This window comes from Cryptomeria japonica, chromosome 10 (assembly GCF_030272615.1).
Source record: "Cryptomeria japonica chromosome 10, Sugi_1.0, whole genome shotgun sequence".
NCBI lineage: Eukaryota > Viridiplantae > Streptophyta > Pinopsida > Cupressales > Cupressaceae > Cryptomeria > Cryptomeria japonica.
The window spans coordinates 255,550,438-255,567,233 of NC_081414.1; positions in this window are offsets into that span (position 1 = coordinate 255,550,438).

Here is a 16,796-nt window from a genome sequence, read left to right on the forward strand (position 1 = left end):
ATATCTATTCCAGATCAACACGACATATTATGGAGATGATTTATTATTATTGTAAATGCATTGAGCTAACATCATGCATCAGATATTGATTTATTTGTAATTGATTTTATTGTAATATCTTTTAGTGAGCTTACCTATTCAATTGGTCTTAGGTTATGGTATAAATGTAAGATCTCATTTGTGAGATTGATATGCGATTGGGAAAATGAATTGTTATAAGGTATATGCAAAAGTAAGCAGAGCTATACACGCAAAAATCATTTGAAGGTTGAAGGAAGGTTTTTGTGAAGGTAATCAAAACTAAACTGGTACTGAATCTAGCATATGAAAATGCTATTTTATGCAATACATTATCATTGGATTTAACCATCCAATTGTAGTCAGTGTGACTCTCATTTTGTGATTGAGCAGTGAGCTCTAGGCATCTAGCCTTTCTGCATGTGCAGAATCCATATTGTGCACACATACTATCTGCAATAGTATCATTTGATTGTGGGTAAGGCTTCCCACTGTGGTTTTTCCCCTTACAGGAATTCCATGTACAAATATTTGTGTTATGTGTTGTGGATGTTATTGTCTTTCTGTTTCATGCATTAATCTTTACTGGTACTGCAATTAACTGATAAAACTATCTACCGACATAAAGTTTGGTTTACCGGTATTAAGCATTAAGTTTTGGTTAAGTTAATTTCATTGAATTTATTGGACAACTATTTCACCCCCCCCCCCCCTCTCAGTTGTCTTTGGGACCTAACAATTGGTATCAAAGCCTAGTCCTCTTTTTGCAGAAGTTTAAGATCTTGAGGAGATCCAGTGTCTTTTAACTATTTGAGGAAGGATAGTCTGAAACTTGATGGAACTAACTATGGCATATAGAAGATCAAGATGGAGACACATCTAAATTGCATTGGAAAGGACATATGGGATGTTACAAAAAATGGCTATACTGCTCCTACTCAAGGTCAACCTAATCCACCTAACTTGGCTAAAGATGAGGAAAATGATTGCAAAGCAAGAGAAGCACTTTTGAGTGCATTATCAGATCAGCAAGTCATGGGATTGTCAGATAGATCTACTGCTAAAGCTATTTGGGACAAACTGGAAACATTGAATGAAGGAGATTGCATAGTCAAAATTGCAAAACTTGAATGCTTTCAAGTCAGGTATGAAAGTGTGAAAATGGAAGAAGAAGAAGAAGAAAGAATTTCTGCTTTTATGGAAAGAGTAAATGAAACTGTTTTGGGTATACAATGTTGTGGAGGGACCTTAAGTGAAGATGAGATTGATTCTAAAGTTTTAAGAGCTTTGACATCAACATATAAAATGAAATTTATTGCTATAAATGAATTGAGAACAATTCCTAATGCATTAGTATCTAGAGACACTTTGGTTGGAAAAGTTTCATCTTTCGAGCTTGAGGAATTTGGTCCTGTTACTACTATTAAGATAGATCTAGCTTTCAAGGCATCATCATCAACTGCAGCATCATCATCATCATCTGATAAATTTGATTGGAAAGCCTTCTATGCAAGATAACTTGAAGAAAGCAGGAGAGAAAACGAAGAACTTGAAGCACTATTTGCAAGGAAAATGCCTAAAGGTCCAATTGGAAGTAAGTATGAAGGTAAAGCACCCTTTAAATGTTTTAACTGTAATAAGATTGGTCATATGGCTTCTAGATGCCCTGATAGACATGCAAGATTAAGAGAAGAAACTAAAAGAACATATAAGCCTAACCCTAACTATCAGAAATACAAGTTTAAGAAGAATAGAGACAAATCTTGTTATTATGCTAATGAAGGAGTTTCCGATGATTCTGATGAGGATCCGACAGACAATGGATGGGATTTTGTTTCTATAACAGAAGATCAACTGGTACCTACTGTTCAATTGGTAGAGCAGGCCCTGACAGCTAAATTTGAAGATAAGGATGAATGGATTATTGATTCAGGATGTTCACATCACATGACTGGTGATAAGAGTAAATTCTTAACCTTTCAGGAATACAATGGAGGTCTAGTAAGATTTGGAGATGATAAAGCTTGTTTTATAAAAGGAAAAGGTACTATATCTTTTGATGGTAAGTACAATACTGATAATGTTTACTATGTTGAAGGTTTGAAGCATAATCTTTTGAGTGTTGGTCAATTAGATGAGAAAGGATTCCAGTTACAATTCAAGAATGGTAAATGCAAAATCTTAAACAGAACTAGTTTGGAAATTGCAACCGGTAATCAGACTAGAGGTAATATCTTTCATTTGAACAACAATGAGAAAGCATGCTTGATTGCACATATTGATAAAAGTTGGTTGTGGTATAAGAGACTTTGTCATTTAAATTTTGATTGCATTGTGAAAATCAGTACAACTAAGGCGGTAAGAGATTTACCTAAGATTGTTAAACCTCACAATCCGGTATGTAAGGAATGACAATTTGGAAAGCAAGTTAGAGCAACTTTCAAGAGTATTCCAAAAAAATCTAACAATGTTCTTGATTTAATTCATACTGATTTATGTGGTCCAACAAGAACTACAATTATACAAGGAGATAGGTATTTTATGCTAATCATTGATGACAATTCTAGAATGTGTTGGGTTACTTTTCTCAGGGAGAAATCTGAAGCATTTGGGAAATTCAAACTATTCAAGGTGATGGTAGAAAATGAAAGTGGCAAGAAAACCAAATGTTTGAGATCAGATCAAGGAGGTGAATTCACATCTAAGGAATTTAATACATTCTGTGAAGTGAATGTGATCAGAAGACAATTATCAGCACCCCGGACACCCCAACAAAATGGATTTGTGGAAAGGAAAAACATAACTATCTTGGATGTGGCCAAAAGTATGATATCTGAAGAAAATCTACCTCATATATAATGGATAGAAGTGGTCAATACAACTGTTTATACATTCAATAGAGTTCACATAAGAGGTGAAACCAGTAAGACCCCACATGAACTATGGTTTGGTAATAATCCTACTCTTGAATATTTCAGAATATTTGGAAGTAAATGCTATATTAGAAGAGATGAGTATATTCGCAAATTTGGTCCTAGAAGTGATGAAGGAATATTTCTTGGTTATTCATCTAAGAGCAAGGCATATAGATGTTTTAAAAAGAGATTGTAGAAAATTGTTGAGAGTGCAAATGTGAAGATTGATGAGCAGTTAGAGGAAATTCAAGGTACACAGACTCTGAACCGGCAAAGATAATTACAAATGAACCTACTGTGAATACACCAATATAGAATGGTGATCCAGTTACACCGACATCATCTGGAGATTCAACAGTTACTGAAGAACAACAACAAGTAAAAACACCCCGGTATGTAAGACTGAATCATTTTGAAGATTAGATAATTGGAAACAAATTTTAAGGAGTTATGACTAGAGGAAGATTGTAAAATGAAGAGGCATGTATTATTTCTCAAATTGAACCTACACCAATTAATGAGGCATGTGAAGATAAATATTGGATTAAAGCTATCGAAGATGAATTGGAATAAATTGAAAGGAATAACACTTGGTCATTAGTTCCCCGGCCTAAAGACAAAAAATGTAATTGGAACTAAATGGGTTTTCAGAAATAAACTTAATGAAGATGGTAAGGTAATTAGAAACAAAGAAAGATTAGTGTGTAAGGGATATTCACAGAAAGAAGGAATTGATTACAATGAAACCTTTGCACCGGTAGCTAGAATAGACGCAGTCAGACTTTTATTGGCTTTTGCAACACACAATAACTACAAAGTATATCAAATGGATTTTAAATGTGCATTTTTGAATGGAGATCTAGAAGAAGTTTATATTGAACAACCTGATGGATTTTATTTGACAGATAACAAAGACATGGTTTGCAGGTTAAGGAAAGCTTTATATGGATTAAAACAAGCTCCTAGAGCTTGGTATGCTAGATTGGACAAATATCTTTTGAAGCTTGGATACACTAAAGGTAATGCTGATAGCAATCTATATTACAAAGTGACTAATGATGACATCTTGGTTATTGAAGTTTTTGTTGATGATATAATCTTTGAAGGAGAAGATGGATTGTGTAAAGACTTTTCTAACAAAATGCAGCAAGAATTTGAAATATCTATGATTGGAGAGATAAAATTCTTTTTAGGATTGCAAATTTCACAGACTGATAAACGTATATTCTTATGTCAATCTAAGTACTTGAAGGAATTACTAAAGAAATTTGGTATGGAAAATTGTAAACCGGTAAGCACACCTATGACTACAACTGATAAATTATCTTTGAAGGATGAATCAACACATGTTAATCCAACTAGATACAAGTCTATGATAGGAGGTTTACTGTATTTGACACAAACAAGACCTGATATTATGAATGGACTATGTATTGTTTCAAGATTTCAGAGTAATCCTAAAGAAAGTCATGAATCAATAGTGAAAAGGATTTTCCGGTACCTACAAGGCACTACAAATCTTGGTTTATGGTATCCTAGAGATAAAAATTTTGACTTATGAGCATACACAAATGCTAATTGGGTAGGGGATGTGGATGATAGAAGAAGCACAATTGGCGGAGCATTTTTCCTTAGTAGCAGACTAATTTCATGGTTGAGCAAGAAACAGAGTTGTACAAGTCTATCAATAGCAGAATTAGAATATGTTGCAACAACAACTAACTATACACAGGTATTATGGATCAAACAAATGTTGAAGGACATAAAGGTAAAATGCAAGGAACCTATAACTATTTACTATGATAATATGGAAGCAATTGATATATCAAAGAACCTAGTATTTCACTCTAAGACTAAACATGTTTCTATCAAATTCAATTTTCTAAAAGAGAATGTTGAAGCCAAACAAGTGAAATTGGTTTATGTGAATACTAAAGAGAAGATTGCAGATATTTTTACAAAGCCCTTGCCTAAGGAGACTTTTGAATATCTCAGAGAGAAACTTGGAGTCCTACCCCCACCGGTAGAGACTTAAACATTGATAGAGACTTAGATGTTGAATGAGTTGGTATTTTGTATTTAATCTAGTTTTATAATGCTTTGGCATTTGATGTCAAAGGGAGAGATATTGATATGGAAAAATACATTATCCCTTGGGGGAGATACTATTACTTTGTGGAGAGATTGATTACTCTATGTATCTATATTTTCATTTTAGGTTAACGGTCTCTTTGGGAGATTGTTGGTTTTTGGTTTTTGGCATTTTGATGGTTTTTCCATCTTGTGTTGCCATCAATGCCGAAGGGGGAGATTGTTGGTATTTTGGATATGTTGATATGGTTTTGTCATTGATGTCAACACCTGTCATCACTTGTCAACACTTATCAACACTTGGAGATATTGGTTATGTTCACCGACAAGTCAGAGACTTGTGCATAGTCACCAGTATTTGGTTCACCAGCAAATTATAGTGTTCACCGGCACTTGGAATGGCTTGGAGACTACTTGGTTATGTCAAAGAAATTATTTGATCACTTGGTTTTGGCGATTTGGTTATTTGTTTATTGGGGTTTGCATATTTGTTGTTACCGGCAAATAGGTCCAAGATATGCACCGGCAGTCATATCTATTCCAAATCAGCACGACACGTTATGGAGATGATTTATTATTATTGTAAATGCATTGAGCCGACATCATGCATTGGATATTGGTTTATTTGTAATTGATTTTATTGTAATATCTTTTAGTGAGCCGACCTATTCAATTGGTCTTAGGTTATGGTATAAATGTAAGATCTCATTTGTGAGATTAATATGCGATTAGGAAAAGGAATTGCTATAAAGTATATGCAAAAATAAGCAAAGCTATATATGTAGACATCATTTGAAGGTTGAAGGAAGGTTTTTGTGAAGACAATCAAAACTAAACCAGTATTGAATCCAACATATGAAAATGCTATTTTATGCAATACATTATCATTGGATTTAACCATCCAATTGTAGTTAGTGTGACTCCCATTTTTTGATTGAGCAGTGAGCTCTAGGCAGCTGGCCTTTCTACATGTGCAGAATTCCTATTGTACACACATACTATCTGCAGTGGTATCATTTGATTGTGGGTAAGGCTTCCCACCTTGGTTTTTCCCCTTACAGGGTTTCCAGTTACAAATATTTGTGTTATGTGTTGTGGATGTTATTGTCTTTCTGTTTCATGCATTAATCTTTATAGGTACTGCAATTAACTGATAAAACTGTCTACCGGCATAAAGTTTGGTTTATCGGTATTAAGCATTATGTTTTGGATAAGTTAATTTTATTGAATTTATTGGACAACTAATTCACCCCCCTCTTAGTTGTCTTGAGGACCTAACAGTATCAAGGAGTAGATACATGCATAATTCCTCTCCTAGTTATGCAAATAGTGTTTTTTATAACTGCAATGGATTTGGCCATAGAGAGTTTGAATGTAGGAAGAAGGAATTGCAGTCATATAGAAGCCAATATAGAAGCTATGCTCAACATAGAAATGGATATAGAGCATATGAGAGACAAAATGCTACATGGAGCAAAAGTAGAAGAGGTTTTGTTCCTACAATATCAAGTGGTCCACCAGTTTTCATAGAAAATCACAACAACATGACTAGAAGAAGGTGGTCTAACTGGTATGTTAGAAGGTTCCCCAATCATGAGATTGGCATGGATGTTGTGTGCTACTATAGCACTGCTTCTAGTTATGTGGCAGAATCTGGAAATGCAAGGACCCATCAGCAAAAGAAGGTAACACCTTCTCCCAAGACTGAAAATGGGAAGAAAAGTGAATTCATGCAAGTATGGAGGAAGAAAGAGGAGATTAGGCTCTTGGACCGACACTGTACATTCAATGCATAGGTAATATCTCCTAAGGCTTAAAGGAGATGTAGGACCTTAGGGGGAGTAGTACACTGAGATTATCATTCACCCCCTCAGTGGAATTGGACACATGGAAGAACAGGTTGCTGCCAGTAAGAAAGAAGAAAATGAGAAGATAAGTGTGTGTAGTGGCTGCCTTCACTACACACCTACAGATCAAAGGTGGATCACTACTGCATGTGTCAATAGATGGAAAATTTGCCATTAGGATCAGATGCAAATTGACACAAAATGTCAGGAGTTAGAGGAAGATGCTCCGATAGTGATAATGGCCTGACACAGGAAACTGTTAAGTGCAAAAGGTTACCGATATGTATACTAACTGGTAGTACTAGTTATGTAAGACAATGAGGTTTAAGATCATTGCATCAACTCTGGTAGCATGGAATGAGGATTTTGTGTCTCAAGTAGTGTTGATGAAGACCTAAATGAGATTTGTTGGCCCGGTTGTTGATCATGTAGGCATGCATGTTTTGAGGTAACCGGTTTGATTTATGGCTTGATAATGATATTGTATGGCATTGTGTACACCTAGGATCATGTCATAAGATGCGATGATGATTGTGGAATAGGGAGATCATCAGATTGATCACATATGCAGAGCTCAACTGGTATAAAGGGAAAGTTGGCCCCAATTTTCAACTTGACAAGCAATGAGGAGCTGAGATGTATGACACAGGGGGAGTTCAAGTGCTCATGATGCTGAACTAACATGCTTGAACTTATGGGTGGACTAGCTGCATCAACTGCAGAAGATGGAAATGGTTTTAGGAATACCCAGGAGAATTCATTATTAAGGGTATCTACTTTCCTAATTGGTAGCACTCATAGTACAATCACATTTGATTCTTAAGATCAATTGGTATTAGATGGGAGATGATACAATCTGACCAATAGGTATGATGTATTCACTGACACATGGGCCTTCAATTTATCTCAGTCTTGCATATGCATATGTTTCTGGCTTGCATATACACTTGGTTGCTAAAAAATTGGTGTCAGTTGATGGTTGAGCCCTCCATCTCAAATGCTATGATTTGAGAGGATGAAAAGTATGAAGTTTAAAGGAGAAGATGCATATGGTAGAGAAAAAGGGAAGAAACATCTTTGTTAGTGCCCGACAGACACAAGGAGGAGAGAAACCATGACAATACCCTTTCCTATTTTTTTCAAAGGGGGAGAAATATTTTGTAGTATGTCGCATAATACATGTGTGAGAATTAATGGATCACACAAAGGGGGAGATTGTTGGCATTGTGTTGTCATTGATGTCAACTGGTATAGGATGTCTACCAGTATAGGATGTCTACCGGTAGATACATGTGCAACAGTCATTGATGCATACCAGATGTGATGTCTTTGATGTCACCTAGTTTAGCAAGTCACCGGTAAGGGAGAAGATGTCATTCAACACAATGGCCATTGGAGTCATCGGTACACAAGTTAGTGTTTGACTTGAGTTCAAGATTTGGACAAGAGAACGGTATGATATAACAACTGGTAAATGATGACACTTGCAAGAGTGCAAGATGTTGGTTGGTTGATTGTGATGAAGAGGGGGAATGTTATCTAAATCACATAAACACTAAAAGAGAAGGATGTAGAGGTCACTAGTATGTTGTGTGGATGTCAAACAATAGGAATCCCACTAGATAAAGATGCAGTCACTATTTGAAGAGATGGGTGATAGTGAATGTGCTCCAACCAGATCACATGTGCCTATTTGAAGATATGTTGCTCAAACAGGGAAGCCACATTGATGCATGGCAGGATGCACATGACAAGGATCCACTCCCACCGATAAGTGGAGCTTATCTCCTATTATGCATGAAATGCATCATAGTCCACCAAGATAAGAGAGAAGAGTTAAAGGTAGGTGATTGATGGCTCTCATTGGATATACTGGTGAAACAAAAGGATGCCTCAGGTGCATGAAATTACAGATGTGCACCGGATCAGAAATTTTTGGCATGTTGTGCTACCAGGACAAAAAGGGAAGAGTAAAGAAGTGATGGGTTTGTCACCTTGACAAACCGATTGAGATGATGTCCAAACTGATGATGAAGAAGGAAAAGTGGAGCAATTGCAGATAGAGGATGCAACCATTAAAGAAATAGAAGTCATCTTATTGATTTGACAACATTTGCATATCACACTATCCGATTTGACAAGTTGGGGTAATCCTCTTACAACACTTGACTTTCTTATGTTAACCAAATTATCAAAATTAACACGACAACATATTTTATGCCATAACCAACTGTCTTCCATTCTTGCAACTAGACAATTATTAATATTACTATTCAAATGGAATAAGTTACCTCTAGTTTGCTTCCCAGTAGCAATCAGTTCACCATTACCTCCAATAATTCCATAGACTCCACTTTTGAACTCATGAAAATAACCTTTATCATTGAGTTGAACAACACTTAAAAGATTATGCTTTAGACCATCTACCCAAAATACATCATCAACATTACTCTTCCCATTTAGAGAGATTGAACCTTTACCTTTCATCATGCAAGGAGATTTATTTCCAATTCTAACAACACCTCCATCAAATTCATTAAGGGTTATGAACTTACTTTTATCTCCAGTCATGCGGTGTGATAAGCCACTGTCTATAATCCATTCATCACTATTCTCCATATGAGGTAATAGTGCCTTTTCATCTAACAGTTCTTCCTTCATGGCTACAAACATAATTTCTTCATTGTCATCTTCATATTTAGACTTCTCATTGGTCACACCTTCATCTACTGCAACATAACAATGTTTCTTTCCCTTTCCTTTGAATCTTCTAAACTTTTCTTTCTTATTAGTGTTAGGGCAGTTAGCAGAAATATGACCAATTTTACTACAAGAGAAACACTTTAAGGGTAGCTTTCCTTTATACTTACTAGTGCCTCTTGGAAATCTCTTTGCTAATAGTGCCTCAAGTTCCATCACTTGATCTTCATTATCTTCATTTCCCTGATTACTTCCATGAATTGTCCTGCATTGATGATTTTGACATATACCTTTTCCTTTTCAAGTAGATGAACTAGTAATAGAAGCTTTAAAGGCAGATTCAGTAGATTTAATCACACTATTGTCAAAACTATTTAACTCAAAAGTTGTAAGCTTACCAAACAATGAATCAACAGTTACCTTATCCTTTGAAATAGATCTAAGTTCTTGGATTGCAGATACTCTTATAGCATACTGAAGTTGAAGAGTACTAACAATTTTACTTACTATAGCATCATCTTCTATTTTACCTCTACCACTCTTTATGCTGCCAACAACTTCTTTGATTCTCTGACCATATTGTGCAATATTTTCTCCTTCAAGCATTCTTATGTCATCAAACTTTCCTCTCAAGCTTTCCTCTTTGGCTCTTTGAACATGTTCATCTCCTCCATAGATTGTCTCTAACTTTTCCCAAACCTCACTCACAGTTTCCAATCCTTGAACATCAATATATTCTCAATCAGATAAAGTACTTACAATAGCTTCTAGGGCTTGCATGTTATCTTTCTTCTCTTTGAGTACATTTGGTTTCAAGGGAGTAGTAGTAGGAGCAACATATATTGTTTCAACTTGCTTCCTATATTGTGGAACAAAACCTTTGATGTAGCTCTTCATTCTATCTTTCTAGATCTTGTAGTTATCCTTATTTAACTTAGGACTCTCATTTCTTCATCATCTTGACTTCCTTAGAATCTTTTCCTCAAGTTGTTAGGATTTCTGCACTTAGAGGACCAACACTCTGATACCAATTGTTAATCCTATGAGGATCTAGTTAATACTGAGAAGGGGGGGGTGGTTAATCAGTATTAAGACCAATTGAAACTTTAAACCCAAAATCACACTTATATCAAATCTGAAACCATTTATCAAAATGTCTCAACTTCTTTTATTAGATCTAACAACCTCTTTATTAGATTTGCTTAACATATTAATCAAATTATTTACCACATCAATCAATTCTTTCACCACTTAAGCAATCATATAGATTTAATAATTTACCAACTTGTTAACCTCATTAATCAAATCAAATACTTTCTATATGAACTCTTATTAGTACTGGTAACCTCTAATAAACTTCTGATAAACATCGTAATCGATGTCTCATAAATAATGCATGAAATGAAACATAAACAAGAACATCACATGAAAAATATTCCACAAATGAACACCACAAGTTTTTTGTTGGCATTGTGTTGTTATTGATGTCAACCAGTATAGGATGGCTACTAGTATACGAGATACATGTGCAGCAGTCATTGATGCATATCGGATGTGATGTCTTTGATGTCACCTAGCTTAGCAAGTCACCAGTAAGGGAGAGGATGCCATTCAACACAATGGGCATTGGAGTCACTGGTACACAAGTTAGTGTTTTACTTGTGTTGAAGATATGGATAGGAGACCAGTATGATATAACAACCAGTAAATGATGACATCTGCAAGAGAGTAAGATGTTGGTCGGTTGATTGTGATGAAGAGGAGGAATGTTATCTAAATCACATTAACACCGGAAGAGAAGGATATATAGGTCACCGGTATTCTGTGTGGATGTCAGAAAATAGGATTACCACCGGATAAATATGTAGTCACCATTTGAAGAGATGACTGATAGTGAATGTGCCCCGACAGATCACATGTGCATGTTTGAAGATATGCTACTCAAATAGGAAAACCACATTGATCAGAGATGTGCACCAGATCAAAAAGTGTTGGCATGTTGTGCTATCACGACAGAAAAAGAAGAGTAAATAAGTGATGGGTTTGTCATCTTGACAAACTGGTTGAGATGTTGTCCGGGACAATGATAAAAAAGGAAAAATTGAGCTGTTGCAGATGTATCACATGGAAATAGTTGAAGGTTGATGACATGGTGTCATCAAGGGTGCCTACCAGTAAGTATGAAAACTGTAAGAGAGAAAATAGGCTAATTGATGTGCTCTTTCTTGATGAAGATGAGCGTATTGTGGGATGATATATTTGGAAAATGACAAATGTGCTCCACTGGAAGAGAAGTCAAGTTCATGGTGATTGCAGACTGGTTAGGGTATAATGGACAGGGTAGGTAAGCCGGTAGATGAACCCGATAATGGAGTTGGTTAGTGATCCTATTTAGATTGACACAAATGACCCAACAAAGGTGGATGCTGACAAAGGGGATACATGGAAGTGAAGTGGCATGCATGCACAGGTTGGTGAATGTATTGTCAGTGAGGTAGATGGTGACAGGTCGACATTTATGTCAATAGCATGTTTCATGGGTCAAGGAGTAGAAGAGTGTGACTCGAGACTGATTAGAGGATAGAGATTTGATTGGATGACTTCATGATCAAGGACAAGTGTCAAGGTGTTGATCAGGGGAGGTGAAGCTATCTCAATGATCACTTCATAGGTGTTTGAGAAGTGCAGATCAAAGAAGGAGTCGTGTTTGCTAAACTTAGCAAACATGTATTGGAAGCTGTGCGATTAGTGGAGATGATTGATCCATTGTAGGAGGTTGATCTGTGGAAGGAGTTCTGATTGGATTTGGTTTTCCTTGAGGTCGTTGAAGAAACTCTAACCTCCTAAAGTTTGAATTAATTTTTGACGAGAAAACCAGTTTATAAATATGCAAGCCAAAATCGATGTGAAGTGCTGTTGAATGAGAGAGTGTTGCTACATGTGAGAGAAGAAATCAATCAAGTGCTCAACAAGTATCAGAGGAGAGACTGTGTGAGGAAGAATCGGGTTGAAGAGCTCAACCGGTAAGAGTGAGGCAACCAACAGTCATCTATTGAGTCTGATAGAGGAGAATACCAGTAGTGACATAATCGATGGAGAAGAGTTGCAGAAGACTGAAGAGAACTGGTAAGATAAGAATGGACAGTAATTAGATAGTGGATATCTGACTAAGTGAAGAAGATTGGTGGAGAGAAACAATGTGGTAGAAAGAAGAACTGGTAGAAGGCAGAACTAGAAGAACAAAAGAAGAGGTTGAATCAACAAAGGTGAAATAGAGAGAAAGGTGAAACAAAGAGTGGGTTGCAGCAGGAGATAACGTTCTTGTAGAGAAGAAGAAAATAGATAACTGACAAAGATCGGAAGAGAGGAGATCTGGTTGAGAGACATACATGAGAGTTACAAATTCCTTTTGTAACAAGAAGATAACTTTGGTATTCAAAATATAATTTTGTAATCACTGAGTTGGAGCTCGGTGCAGGGGTTGCAGCTCCTTGGGTTGGTTCTCCTTGGGTTGGTGCCCTAAATCAGGGGTTGGTGCTCCTTGGGTTGGTGTCCTAAACATTATAATTGGAGATTCATTGTGAGGCTAGATTGAACCATAGACTCTAGCAGCATTTTTCATTGAGGTTTTTCATCATATATGATGGTGTTATGTGATGTCCCTTTCATGTGTGATTGCATTTGTGACTGTCTCCCATCTAACTAGTAAGTTTTCTTTCTGTTAGATCTAATAATCAGTATACACACATAGGATAGATAAAGGGAAAAGTTTGTAAACCACTAATTCACCCCCCCTCTCAGTGGCTCATTGTGTCTAAGATTTTTGATGTGGAAACCCAAATAGGGAGAAAAACACAGTGGGAGTTGGCACACACAAATATTTGTACTCTTTTGAAGTAAGCCCTGTTAGGAGCTTAGCATTGTTTGGAGATTGCAATACGCCCTGTTAGGAGAAGACCCTATTATGAGTCACACGTTTAACGGATTTTCTTAGTAGCCTAGTTAGGAGCTCGATGATCTATTAGGACAATCTTGTGAGAGGATTTAACACTCTTTTGAGAGCTTCCCTATTAGGGGACTTAAATGTTTAACACCTGTTAGGACCTACCCGGTTAAGGGATTTAACGTATTGTAACTGTTAGGGAACAATAATAAGAAAATGATCTGTTACTTGCACTTCTCTGCTTGCTTGATCAAATTGAGTTATGCACAACACTCTACAACTCTTAGGCAAATCTCACGTTTCACTTGGACATCTCAACACATTCTTGAAGAACACCAACATCATTAACATCAACTGTGTCATCCTAAATAGCCATCTCAACTAGGTCGGCCACTAAACCCTAATTACATCTTGTATTTATAATACAAATCATAAGACATCATATCAGATTGATATATAGATCAGTACAACAAATTACAATGCAATATCAACCATTGGTTGATCGTAACCCATCACAAAAATCCGATCTGTACCAAATTCAAAACCTTAAAACACTCTACTAAGTGTTCCGCTGATTCCCAAGAAATTCTTCCTTGAATCATGTCAAAACAACAATCAAATCTTTTCACGTGGGTTGTACCATGTTACCATCTTCATGTAGACTTTTTGTTGATCACCATCATAACAAAAATCATTATCGGTTTGATGATATCTTCACTGGTCTAAAAAACTACTAAAACCTTAGCAAAACTTCATCAAAAATTTGAAACATGCCTTCCGGTAATCATCACAAGTTTTGGTTCTAGTCAAATACTCCTTTCCATGATACAAGCTCACCATCCAAACCACAAATCACCAATAATCCTTGATTGTCAGATTTAATCAAAACATCTCTGCTTTATTAGTTAACTTCCTATTTAAAAAACTTTTGTTCTCTGTCGGTAAACCCTATCTTCTAGTAAACCAAATCACTTGATGACAAAAAAAAACACCAAGAACATCATTTGACATCAATTGCCATCAATGACAACACCAATAACTGATCGGGTCATCTAATCACAAAATCTCAATCTCTTGATCCAGTCATCAGTCTTCAACTACATCACCTACATTTGCATCAGTTATGCCAAATGCCAACAAGGATATGGTTTGAAATATACTTCCAGTGCAGACTTGAAGTTGCAAGGTTACACAGATTCTGATTGGGCCAAAAGTGTGACTGATAGAAAGAGTACATCCAACTATTACTTTAGTTTGGGGTCTGCAATGATTTCTTGGTGTAGCAGGAAGTAGTCTTCAGTGGCACTAAGCATAGCAGAGGCAAAATATATTGCAGCATGTGTACCAACTTGAGAAGCAGTTTGGCTTCAAAATCTACTTGCAGGATTTTTTGGACAAACAATGGAGCCAACTTTTATTCATTGTGACAATAAGCTGTGCGAAGCTATCTGTCAATCTAGTGTTTCATGACATAAAAAATTATTTTGAGATCCAATACCATTACATCAGAGATATGGTATAGAGGAAATCTATTCAGTTGAAATATATTTGTACTAATGAACAAACATGTGACATTCTCACCAAGCCCCTTGCCAAAATGAAGTTTGTGCATTTTCGAGACAAGCTTGGAGTTGTGGAGAATGAAGAACTTTCTGAGAGGGAGTCTTAACGTCAATGATTTCTTGAGATGTACTTTAATGCATTCTTCTTTGTGAGAGAGAAGTTTGAGGTGCAAGCCCTTGTTAATGCATTCTTCTCTGTGAGAGAGAAGTTCAAGGTGAAAGCCCTTGTTCCACCCTCTGGGAGTAGCCAAGGTGGATGTCATGTTGAGAGACTCCATGACAACATCACTTGTGTTTGTTCACCCTCTGGGAGTAGCCTTGGTGACCTTCATGATGAGATGATGGCATCACATTGAGTGACTTCGTGATGGGCACTTGTGTTCATATTCATTTCCATACATGGGAGTAGCCATGATGGATGTCATCGCGTTGAGTGTCTCCATGATGAACTCTATTCCACCCTCTGGGAGTAGCCATGGTTAATGTCATTCCATGACATAGATATCAAGAAGTATTCCTCCCTAGCTAAGAGGGAGTGTTGACGTATGTATCTGCAGGAGTCACCTTGGGTTGATTTCACTAAATATACAATTAGCCTTCAACTTTGTATATTTGAGGTTGATCGATAATTAAAAGATGTGCGATTTTATTTGTTTGGAAAATATATACATTTATTAAGGGGGCCAAATTTTGGGAAAGTCCACCACCCTATGAAAGACCACCTTGCATTGTATGAAGAGTTGTCTTGGTTCGGAGGGAGCTGACCCTTGGTGAAGGGTCACCTCTACTAGGATATAAAAGGAGATCAACTCTCCTCACTTTGTATCGATTATTATCACCTGCAGTCCATGTCTCTCCTACAACAGATTGAATATCTTCTATAGAAGTTTAGATACACACATCAGATCGAATACCTTATATAGTAGTTCTCATACCTTTATCAACAGGTTGTGTATTTTCTACAATAGTTTGTGAATCATCTAAGGAAGATTGATTCACACAACAAATCATATTTTATCTAGTGTGGATTGTTTCATTCAGCTACCTTCAAGGAGTGAAATGATTTTTGTAAAGACATCCTGTTGTTTGATAAATATAATAAGACATTTGTTGTTGGGTTTTTCTCCCTCATGTTGGAGGGTTTTCCTAGGGTATATAATGTGCAAATTTGATTGAATTGTCTTATATCTTCTTGTTATTAATCTGATCATAAAAAACAATAACAATACCTAAGATGAATGTGTTTTGTCCTCGAATAAAGAGCATAAGTATTTGCAAGATGAAGGGCACTTTGGCTATCAATATACAATGGGATATCCTCCTGCATCTAGCCCAGTTTCGCTAGAAAACATTATCACCAACTCATCTCCTTGCTAGCTTCAGTAGTAGTTACATACTCAACCTCAGTGGTTGAAAGATCAACAAGCTTTTGCAATCTAGAAATCTAACTAACAATAGCTCCCCCTATAGTAAAAACATACCCTGTAGTACTCCTCCTTGTATCCATATCACCTGCTACATCAGAGTCAACATATCATCGTAGAGTAGCATTTGATCCTTTGAAACACAATGCCTTGCTAGAAGTACCTCTCAAATACCTGATAATCTATTTGATAGCATTCCAATGTTCCATTCCCGGATTGCTCATGCACCTGCTCACAACTCCCACTGCATGTGCAATATCTAGCCGTGTGCATACCATCGCATACATTAGACTGCA